Consider the following 9,834-nt stretch of genomic DNA (forward strand, 5'->3'; position numbering starts at 1 on the left):
CATGCTGACAAGTTGATTTCCAGGGCGCTTCCCTTCACTGAGTCTGGTTTTTAACAACATAATGAAATCTCAAGCTGATGACGCATTCACCAATTAATGTCTGTGGCACATCAGCAGCCATTTTTCCAGACTGCACATTCTATATTCAGCCTTCAAAAGGCCGTGAAACTATCCATACCTTGTAATTGTGAAATCAGATCTAGGCATTTTTTTAAAGACCCACTGTAGATCTTTGTTTTAGATGTTTATGTATGTACCACAGGGTTGCAATCTTCTTGCTGAGGAAAATATACAGGCAGGAATAAAATACGCTGTGAAAGCAAGCTTTGATATTCTGCTCTGAATCCAGAAATTGAACTTACTGGTGTCATAAAAGACATTTACCTTGTGTTTCTTTCACATGCTGACATCCCTCTTGCTAGACATATTAAAGTGAGTGGACTCCTTAGAAAAATCAGACTACCATGCTCTTCTACCTCAGCTTTCACTGCAGCAAAAATAAATGTAGGTGTCTACTTCCTGAAGTCCCGCAAAGCTCTTTGATCTTTTCAGGCTGGCAATTTTAAAAGAGGGCAAAGCGGTCAAAAAGCCAATCCAGTGTTGATGGTGAGGCTAAACCCTACTGGAATTAGACTCATTTTTAATTTCTTGCAGAGGCTGAAACCAGAACCTTTATCTCCTGATGTTAACATTATACAACACTCGCTCTTTTCAGTCACAGTAGCATACAACTGCAGTAGTTTCAGAAAATAATAATTAGTTCCAGAAGAAATGTATATTACATATATTACGTCTTGGCAACAGAGTTTTCTGTCCTTCTTTCCTGTTGCTAAAAATACAGATTGTTCACAACGGTGCTTTCAATATCCATTTAATTGTTTTGCAAACAGGGTGTCTTTGACAAACTGTGTTTTTGGCTAGGCTTCAATGAGCACCGTGTTCAGCTCCATTACCCACAACGTCAAAGCCCTCTGAAGATATATCCTCCCTCCGTTGTCACCAACATAGATACAAAAAAATGAAATAAAAAGGTGGGGAGGTATCTCCTCAAAGTCACTCTCCTGCAAGTTTGTAAAAGCCGATCTCACCTACGTTTCGTTCATCACCTCAAACAATTTGCCAGTTCAGGAGTGTCAAACAATCTGTGCTTTTTGCTTGTCTTAAAAATGTAGCTCAAGTATCACCCCAGATCTTTACTTGTCTTCCCCTAAATATTTCCATGCTGGACTGACTTCTAATAAGAGCTTGTTTAGAAATATAGGCACTCAGGAATACCAAAGACGCTGCTTTCAAGCAGATGACTTCGTGGGTGGCCAAATGCTCACTAGCCAGACATACATCAAAATTGTTTCCATTAATTTACAGGAATGAAGCCCAGAAAGACTTATGGATTCCCAAATGTTTACCACCACATGTATTCCAACATTGTGCTTGCTGGCAGATGTTTATTAAAAGCTTACTTTCACCTACACCAGTTCTGTAGAGCAGTTAGTTGCACTACATCAGATTTTTCTCTCTCCTCTGGTAAACCCGCTAGATCCTCAAAATTTATGGGTTACAAATCTCTTTGATTTCTTCATATCTTTCCTAAGTTAGACTTTGAGATACTGGGCAATGAGAAGCAGTGTTAGAAAGCATAGAGCTAATACCTTTCCTTGTAAATACACCAGACATTTCCATTTAACATTGCAGTGATTTTTATTCCCTTGCAAGCATCCTTTCAGTTCCAATTGCATTCCATCATTTTGCCAAGTAGAGCATTTATTTTATAAGCATTTTTAAACACCTATCTTGAAAATAGTCATCATTTCAGCTCTAATATGAAAAAAGAAAAAAAAAATTCTCTGCAACACAGTATTATTGTCATTACCCTTTTTTTTTGTCATTATCCCTTTAGAACACTGATTTCTTGTTCATGTTCAAATCTGACATAAGAGGCACAAGAAGGATGATGAGCCAAGATCAGTCCACGGATCTTTTCAACCACAGAGAGATTAAGCCAATAACATATAACCAGTAGGCCTAAATAAGTAAAGCTCTACTGCAGGAATGACAAAGCAGAACATCTCAAATACTAAATGTGTTGTCTAGGAGTGAATATTTACAAAAGATCAACAGAGAGCCATTCTCCTTTTTACAATTCTGATTTCTAGCTTGACATTAACAGCAGCTGCAACTCACACAGTTTAACAAAAACTGATATTCTTATCTGATCCTCATCAAATGTAATGTTATGTTATCAGATGTAATGTTATATTCTTCTCCCATCAGGGTCATTCATGTTGACTCAATATCACAGTCTCAAGAAAACCACGATAGATTAGGTAGTCTTGTTTGGCATCTTATAGGTTCTAAACTGAGCTCTGGTCACAACTGGAGTGGGGTCTTCTCCCATAAATTTCTGTGGAGTGAATCTTGTGGGTTTTGTTGTGGTTAAAAGAGAAAGCTCTGGGTAACACTTTAGCAATTGCCTTTTAGATGAGCAATGTCTGTATGTGCAAGCTCCTAGCATCAGAGTGAATTTTGCCAATAATTTCCAAAGCTGCCAGGCAAACCCAAAAATGTATGCTGAACAGACTCCCATTTCTTCCTTGTGAGCCCTGAGAATGCTGGCCATGACAGGACTCCTGCTCAAGTGTTAAATTGAGACTGGCAAAAGCAGCTGGCTCTTTGTTACCGGGATGCCAAGGGTACTACAGGGAAAAAGGTAGTTAAGGATCTAAATAAATCAACATTCCAGCAATAAAAAAATAAATAAAATGAGAAAGAGAGAGACTGTGGTAAAATGTATGCCACTTTTATAGCATTATTTGTGTTTCTTCAGGCTTGGGAAATGGTACTGTAGTGATATCACCTCTCTGAGTCAAATCCAAAGTGTATAGGCATGTCTTTTCATTTTAAAAGAAACTGACCATTAAAAAAGGTATATGAATGGTGAAATCTTTAAACAGCTGGCTACTATACCTACAAGACCTTTTCAAATCAAATATTATGGCAAGTATCTCCATCCTTCTCTCCCTATAGTATTCAAAATTTTTAAATTGTCTGTTTGATTATGATTTGAATCTATACTAATAGCACACTCTGATCAGCCATAGCTGCTATAGCCAGCTTCTCAGGAGGTGTAAATTAATGCAACTCTACTGTATTTTTTAGGCTGTTTTCTTTCTATCTGTAGAATAATGTTGCTCTTGCAGGTGAGAGCTTGAAAAGTTGCTCTGGTATTAGGATTAAGGAAAATAAAACTAGGCAGAGCTCACAATTGCCAATTGCCAAAGATAGTCAAATTTTGGATGATACTCCAGGAATGAACTGCCTGAGCTCACATTGTGTTACTGGACAGGCCACTGCTGGACTCTTGCCTTAGATCCTTCAGATGGGAGTGTGAAGGATTAAGTGCTCCAGAGCATTCAGTCAAGCTAGGTCAGAAAGAGGAAAATTCATGTCATGTTACACTTGGTCTTTTCTGCTAAGTCCAGTTTACAGTGTCATTCAGCTTCAGTTTCAAATGAAGTAGTGTCAATAGGGTTCAGGTCATCGAACTCTTCCAACCACTCTTCTTGTCTGATTAACTTTGCTTTACTTATTTGGCAGCTTTCAGGTGTGGTGGAGTCTGCTGAAAAACTCTGGTCACTGTAGTACAGAATAATGCATTGTGATTTTGTCATTTCATTTTAAATCTCAGCTGAAAACAGCTGTTCCTCAAGCCTATAACTTGCTGTGACTGTCTACTTCTGCTGTTATTTATCTCAGTAGCTGTATTATTTAACTTTGTGAAGCATATTGGAATACAGTTTATCTGGAGAACACAGTTAAGTGCGGGATGAAGTGGTACTCTTAAATCAGATTTCACTGATTGCTTTGAAAAGCTTCTAAAAATTCTCACCTGGTGCTTCCCTTACAGTCATTCTTTACACGTCTATGCCATAACACAACATGGAAGGAATTACAGGCTTCAACCTTTCTCTTTCCTGACTCTGGCAACTTCTGGAAATCTTTCAGATAAAAGAATACATGGCAGTTTGTCATCTTTGTAATTATGCATTTTCAGAAGGTATAGCTAGTGCAAGAAGTTACATGTACTTTTTCTGCATCGGTGCACCTTTCCAATTAAGTAAGATTCCCTGTTGCTGCAGGCTCGGCTGGTCAGATAATGGACTGCAGTGAGATATGCCCTGAGCTGAAGGCTGCAACATGGTCAAAATTAATGCTGGGAGAAAATTGACATGAAAAGTAAAATTAAGTGGAATGACCCTAATGCAACAATGTAATGAACTTCGAAATTGTGAGAAAAATGAGAAAAGTATTAATCTTTTAATGTTTAATGGGCCAAATTAATTCCTAGTTTATGTAGCTCCTGTTAGTAGCTAATAAAAGTGTGGGGGACAGGGACAGGGCAGGGAGGGACAACTTAAAAGGCCATTTGAGCAAGCTGCAGAACTTGGTTGAAAATTATATCCTTACTCCAGAACACTACAGGATTTTATTTTTCCAGGGTATAAAGAAGGATAGATTTTACAAAGGTAATCTGTTGTAGCAAGGCTTTCACACTTCAGGAATTCAAGCCAGTCCATTTCTGCCTGGTGGAGACAGAATCTCTGTTTGGTCCCTGACTGCCAGGTAACATACAACCAATTCTGTCACTCTTCTGTCATAGTTTCTCTTCCTATTCTTCAAGTGCCTGCTCTATTTAAATTGAAACTTTACTGAGCACAGGACTGTCACTTGCTGCATGTATTTACATTAACTAGTCTTCCAGTTTGCTCACCGTGACTTGATCCTTATTTGCTTTTCAGCAAGAAAAATAAAACAGAAGAAGTAAAGGAAATTATATTGGTTTTTGTTGCCTTTTTCTTCAGCAATGTGTGTGCATGATGAGGAACTAGACTTTAGGCAAGGAGACAGTTTTCACATGTAGTACAGCCTGTGACCCAGAACAATCCCGGTAGCCCACATGTGACCTTTCCTAGCAAAGAGCAACCAACCCTTTGCCAAGTGACCTGGACTTGCAGCAACTGAATAACCAGTTCTGTTCTCTACCTTCAGCAGTCAGCTCTTGAGATCTCAGAGACATTTGTTTCCTACTGAGATGGATTTTTTAAACAAACAATCCATAGGCTGGTTACCAATTGTGACAGCAAAGGAGTCAGACTGTCCAAAAATCTGGTTAGTTTTTGAGTTGAAGAAGTTCAAATCACAATACACACACTACCAGATTAAAGCACCTTGTGATCAGCAGCTTCTATGATATGTAGCTAGACACTGATTTCGAGATCTTAAAAGGAGCAAAGGGTCTTACTTAAACATTCTTTGTGGGAAAGAAAAATGCAAATGCGTGAGTCATGGCTTCAATTAACTTCAAGTGCACTCTAACAGCCAGCTTCATTCTGTCTGATTCATCATTTAAAGATACACGTACTACTCCAGAATTAATAACTAGGAATACACTAGCACCATCATTCAACTTGCAGAGTTCCTGTGTTGCTTTAGTACATGAAAGCACTCCCAGCCCATGGCTGTCCTGACACACAAAGATTTGGGGGTTGTGGATACACCAGGCAGAAAGCACACGGCTTCCCCAAACAGGCTTGTCCAAAAAGATGTGGCCATGGTGGGTATTTGATGAATGACTCTAGTCCTATTTAGAGCAAATAAGACTACTCGCAAGATGCATAAAACAACAACAAAAAGCCATGCATAGAAAGAATGTGATCTACATGGAGAAATTCTCACTTCAGAAAAATAATATATAATTAATTAACATAGCTCTGATTTCATAATTCCCTTGATATTTCTTAGTAAGGCTTTGGCATGGAAAGGCAAGGACTGTGCGTTGACACTCTTATTAGACTATTTCCTCCTAGCAATGGACTAATGATTTCACACTAATGGTTAATGAACTTCAAAATATTACAAGCCATAACACTTCCCTTATTAATTCCTGCTTCAAGTCCAATAATTTTGTGCAACTGAACCAGAACAAATCCTTCAGAAGAAAACATCAAATCATGATTAAAAAAAAAAAAAAAAAAATAGCTTAGCTATCATCAAGGACCCACCACCATTCTACGTAAATGTTTTCCAGTGATGAATTATCTTCTTTGTTAGAAATATGTACTTTATTTCTAGCACATTTTTGCTTTTTTTTTTTTTTTTTTTTTGAATCCCAGTGTCCACCAGCATGGATAATAGCTACAAAATTTTTATTTTTTTTTTGAGTCCTTCTGTGTGTAAACAGAGATCTATAAAAGGAAAAGCAACTGATGTCAGGAAGGGGACAAAATAGATCCCATTGCAGCTTGTACCCTTTATTTATGTCCAATGGACAAATTGGAGACTAGAGGTTTCCATCTCATTAAAGATGTGAATATGAAATCAGTTGCTACAAGCTTTTTCACTCAGAAAGAAAGGAAGATATTTTTCTGCCCTAAGCAGCAAAGCAGAGTGGCTGATGCTTGATGCTTTTTTGGTTTTATTTTTAACTAACAATTATTCACTAAAATGAGACAAAGCTGAACATAGCATGTGAATACCAGGCAGTGCTACCAAGAAAAAGTCACAGACCCTCAATAAGGAAATTAGGAATCAGCCATAGGGGTAGATTTGAATGGATTTTGAGGTGGTTGCCATTTTATGAGCTAAAACACACATTAAGAACCAACATATTTTGTATTACATCACAGAAGTTTACAGAAATATTTGGCCAAATTATCTGCTGATTTTAATTCACAGCGTAGACTGCAATGAGGATATGCGAGGTTCCACCAGCAGATACCATAGCTTATCTTCTAGAACCAAACAGAACTGAAAATGTTTCCAGGTGCCACATTAGCACGAAAAGCGATCATCCTACCTTTTACCAGCTTTAAAATTTGTGAGCATTATAACATTGTCTGTCTGTCTGGGTGTGAACTTGGCAAAGCCAAAGACTTTCCTTAGAAGTAAAGCATGGAGAAAGACCAATTCTGAGAAGAAGAATCGAGGGTGAGACAAAATCTTGCCAACTCATTCTGAACCGATTCTGTAAGTGACAGGGAACAGCGAATGGACTGGAAAACTGCAGGGCTAACTTTCCCTCTGCTGTACTTCTTTCTACTCAATGACCACCTAAATGGATACCATCATTACTTCATTAGCATTGCTGACAACAAGCCTCAGCTTTGGGCCAGGGGACAGAGCTGTACACAGTTGTGCTAATTTGGATCAGGGTGCCAAGCGAGGTTAATTATAAAAATCATTGATTTTATCTCAGGCAGGCAAACTATTCCTAACAGACTCCAACATTCATATTTATTCTGCCAGTCTCCTCATAGACTTCTCAGGTATTCACATGGCATGAAGACATCAAGTAGTCACAGTGAAATTTACTTTTAAACCAAACAGTTACTCCCCCTCAACTTCTTACCACCTTTCACCATTATTTACCCTGCTCAAACAGCCAGAATTTACAGCAATCTGTTTAAACAAACAGATCAATTCTTTCCTTTCACCTTAGAAAAAGATGAGGTGGTGTGTGCAATCCAAGCCGTCTTCATTTACCAGGAGCAATAAAGCCAATCTACCTAGGTTTTCATTGCTTTTATGAGGTCCGGGGGGACTGTACCTTGTTTTCTTCTACCTTTTGCATGGAAATTCCTATGAATCCTAAATGTTAATAACAAATGAGACCTGGACAGCAAGAAATTGTTTGTGGCTCAGTCCTGCTAAGATCTCTGCTGCTAGGCAACCTGCCTTAAGCGCGGTATGAATAGGGTGACTTAATCAAGTTTATAGTTCAATAGGATACATTTTCTGTGAGCAAAATAGGGTAACAGACTTGATCTCACTCATCTCCAAGTTTCCCCTTCCTCTGCATATCTCCCTCCCCATACTCTCTCGGCTTTTTATCAGCTTTGAAATACTGCACGTCCTTACACAGGCTGATGCTCTTACCAGTGCAGCCATCATGAGAGAGGTGGATTACTGCATGCACTTCAGCCTGGCAACCTGCTGAATGTTCTGCCCCTCAGCATCAGTGTACTGAAAACATACGCTGTGAACCCTTGGCAGGCTGGGACAGGGAAGGCCAAATACGCCAAGTGCAAATTTACCACTAGTAAATCACTCCTGGGCCAAAGGACAAGTCATTTCACAGCAACTCCATATTATGGACCCAATTTCACCCCAGGTAGCTTCAGGTGCTCAACTGAAGCATCTAACTCCCTTCGGCAGGCATTTCAGATAGTCTCTGGAGGGAAGTAAGCTGCACTACCATGAGCACGCATGCTTCAACTGAGTGCCTCCGATGCAGGGGAGCGTGGAGCCCTTTATTCATAACTAATGGACTGACAACACTGCAGGGGTTGTGCTACAGTTCCCTGCAGCCTGATTCAGCAGTGACATGATGTCCTCTAACTCCTGTTCATAGCAGTTGTTAAAGTCTGTTTGAATTGCTGGAACAATTAAGGACCCTGAATTCCATTGTATTGGGGAAAAAAAAAATAATAATAAGTGGCAATTTTCAGTTCAGGCATCTGATTTTCCAAAATACAATTGTTCTGCAGCCACGGATGATTAGAAAAAATGGATTGCCTGTCAAAACTGCCAGAACACTTCTTTGCTTAGAATTTGGATCCAGATATATACAAGTAATGAATATACAACATATGAACATATATGGCCAACTTCTAATTCTAATCGCTACTATTGTGTGGCAAAATTGATCAAGAAGGCTTTTGATCTAACTTAAAAATAATGCAAGCAGTGAACTGTGTCTATGCATTTTAAATAGGCTGAATGTATAATAATGTAATTTTTTTCATTATTTCTTATATGCACCACAGGTGAGTTGAGCACATTTAGAATATACTAGTTTTCTTGCCTGATCTCACAGATAATTTTCACATTGTACTATGCTATGATTACATTTGAAGTTTTGCTGAGATTTCTGTTTCTTTTCCCAACTTCCAAAAGAATTTGGCCATGAAATCTGGCTATGAATACACGAGCCATCTCCTTTAAAGCTGTACCTGGTAGACTTCCATGTGAGAAGTGCTTCCTGAGGAGCAATGCACAGAGCACAGATGACAATGAACGCAGTTCAGGAGACAAGAACAAGTGCAAGAATTAACGTACATATAGTCCTCCTACTTTGATGGCTACAATAGTCACAGCTACAGTTTGGGTACTGGAAAGTCATAAGAAGTCAAACAAAAATACTTTTAGCCAGCAACAGTATGGTATCCAACCTACACCGTTACAGGGTGGAAGGTTGTTTTTTACTACCAGATGATTGTTGGTCCAACTGCAATAGCCTGGATATGTGCTGACATCTAGTGGTCCGTTAGAGAATAAATACAGTCCAAACGTTTATTAATTCTCGATAAATAACAAACTCGGATTCGAAAAAAAGTATTTTCCCTCCTCCTCCCCCTTCATCCCCACAGTGCACTTACTAGTGGCTTTAGATAACCGAATTCCAATGATTGTTGTCCTTTTCTGTATTTGTTCAAGCTGAGGTTTTCTAAAGCACTGTTCCCATTGACATCATGCCGAGTCCTTTGGGAAAATCCACCCGAAGGCATTTCTTGACTCACAATTACCACGGTATTTAAGCAGAGACTGTAAAATTGAAAAAGAGATAGATAGGAGTAGAGTTCTGAATATATGAAGCCACAGTATGATCCATATTACACCTGATTTCATCAGAGACCCCTAAAGCTATTCCTACTACATTCAGATCAAAATTTGGCCTTAAACCATCATTTATGTATTGCTGTAAGAAAACTGCAGCAAATAGCCTTTAAATTATAAAAATCTTTCTTTTTGATTTATACTAATGTAGTTTAGTATTAC

The 9,834-nt window shown here is 38.7% G+C and overlaps 1 protein-coding gene across 1 annotated transcript in view; it reads right to left on the bottom strand.

Moving 5' to 3' along the window:
- GADL1 (glutamate decarboxylase like 1) overlaps nucleotides 1–9,480 on the bottom strand; it is a 121,999-nt gene extending 112,519 nt beyond the window's left edge. The window contains exon 1 of the mRNA XM_032183193.1: nucleotides 9,435–9,480. The gene's annotated coding sequence lies outside the window, so the exon portion shown is untranslated. The remainder of the gene's footprint in view (nucleotides 1–9,434) is intronic.
- Nucleotides 9,481–9,834: the final 354 nt, after the last annotated feature.

This window comes from Aythya fuligula, chromosome 2 (genome assembly GCF_009819795.1).
Source record: "Aythya fuligula isolate bAytFul2 chromosome 2, bAytFul2.pri, whole genome shotgun sequence".
In the NCBI taxonomy this organism is placed as follows: domain Eukaryota; kingdom Metazoa; phylum Chordata; class Aves; order Anseriformes; family Anatidae; genus Aythya; species Aythya fuligula.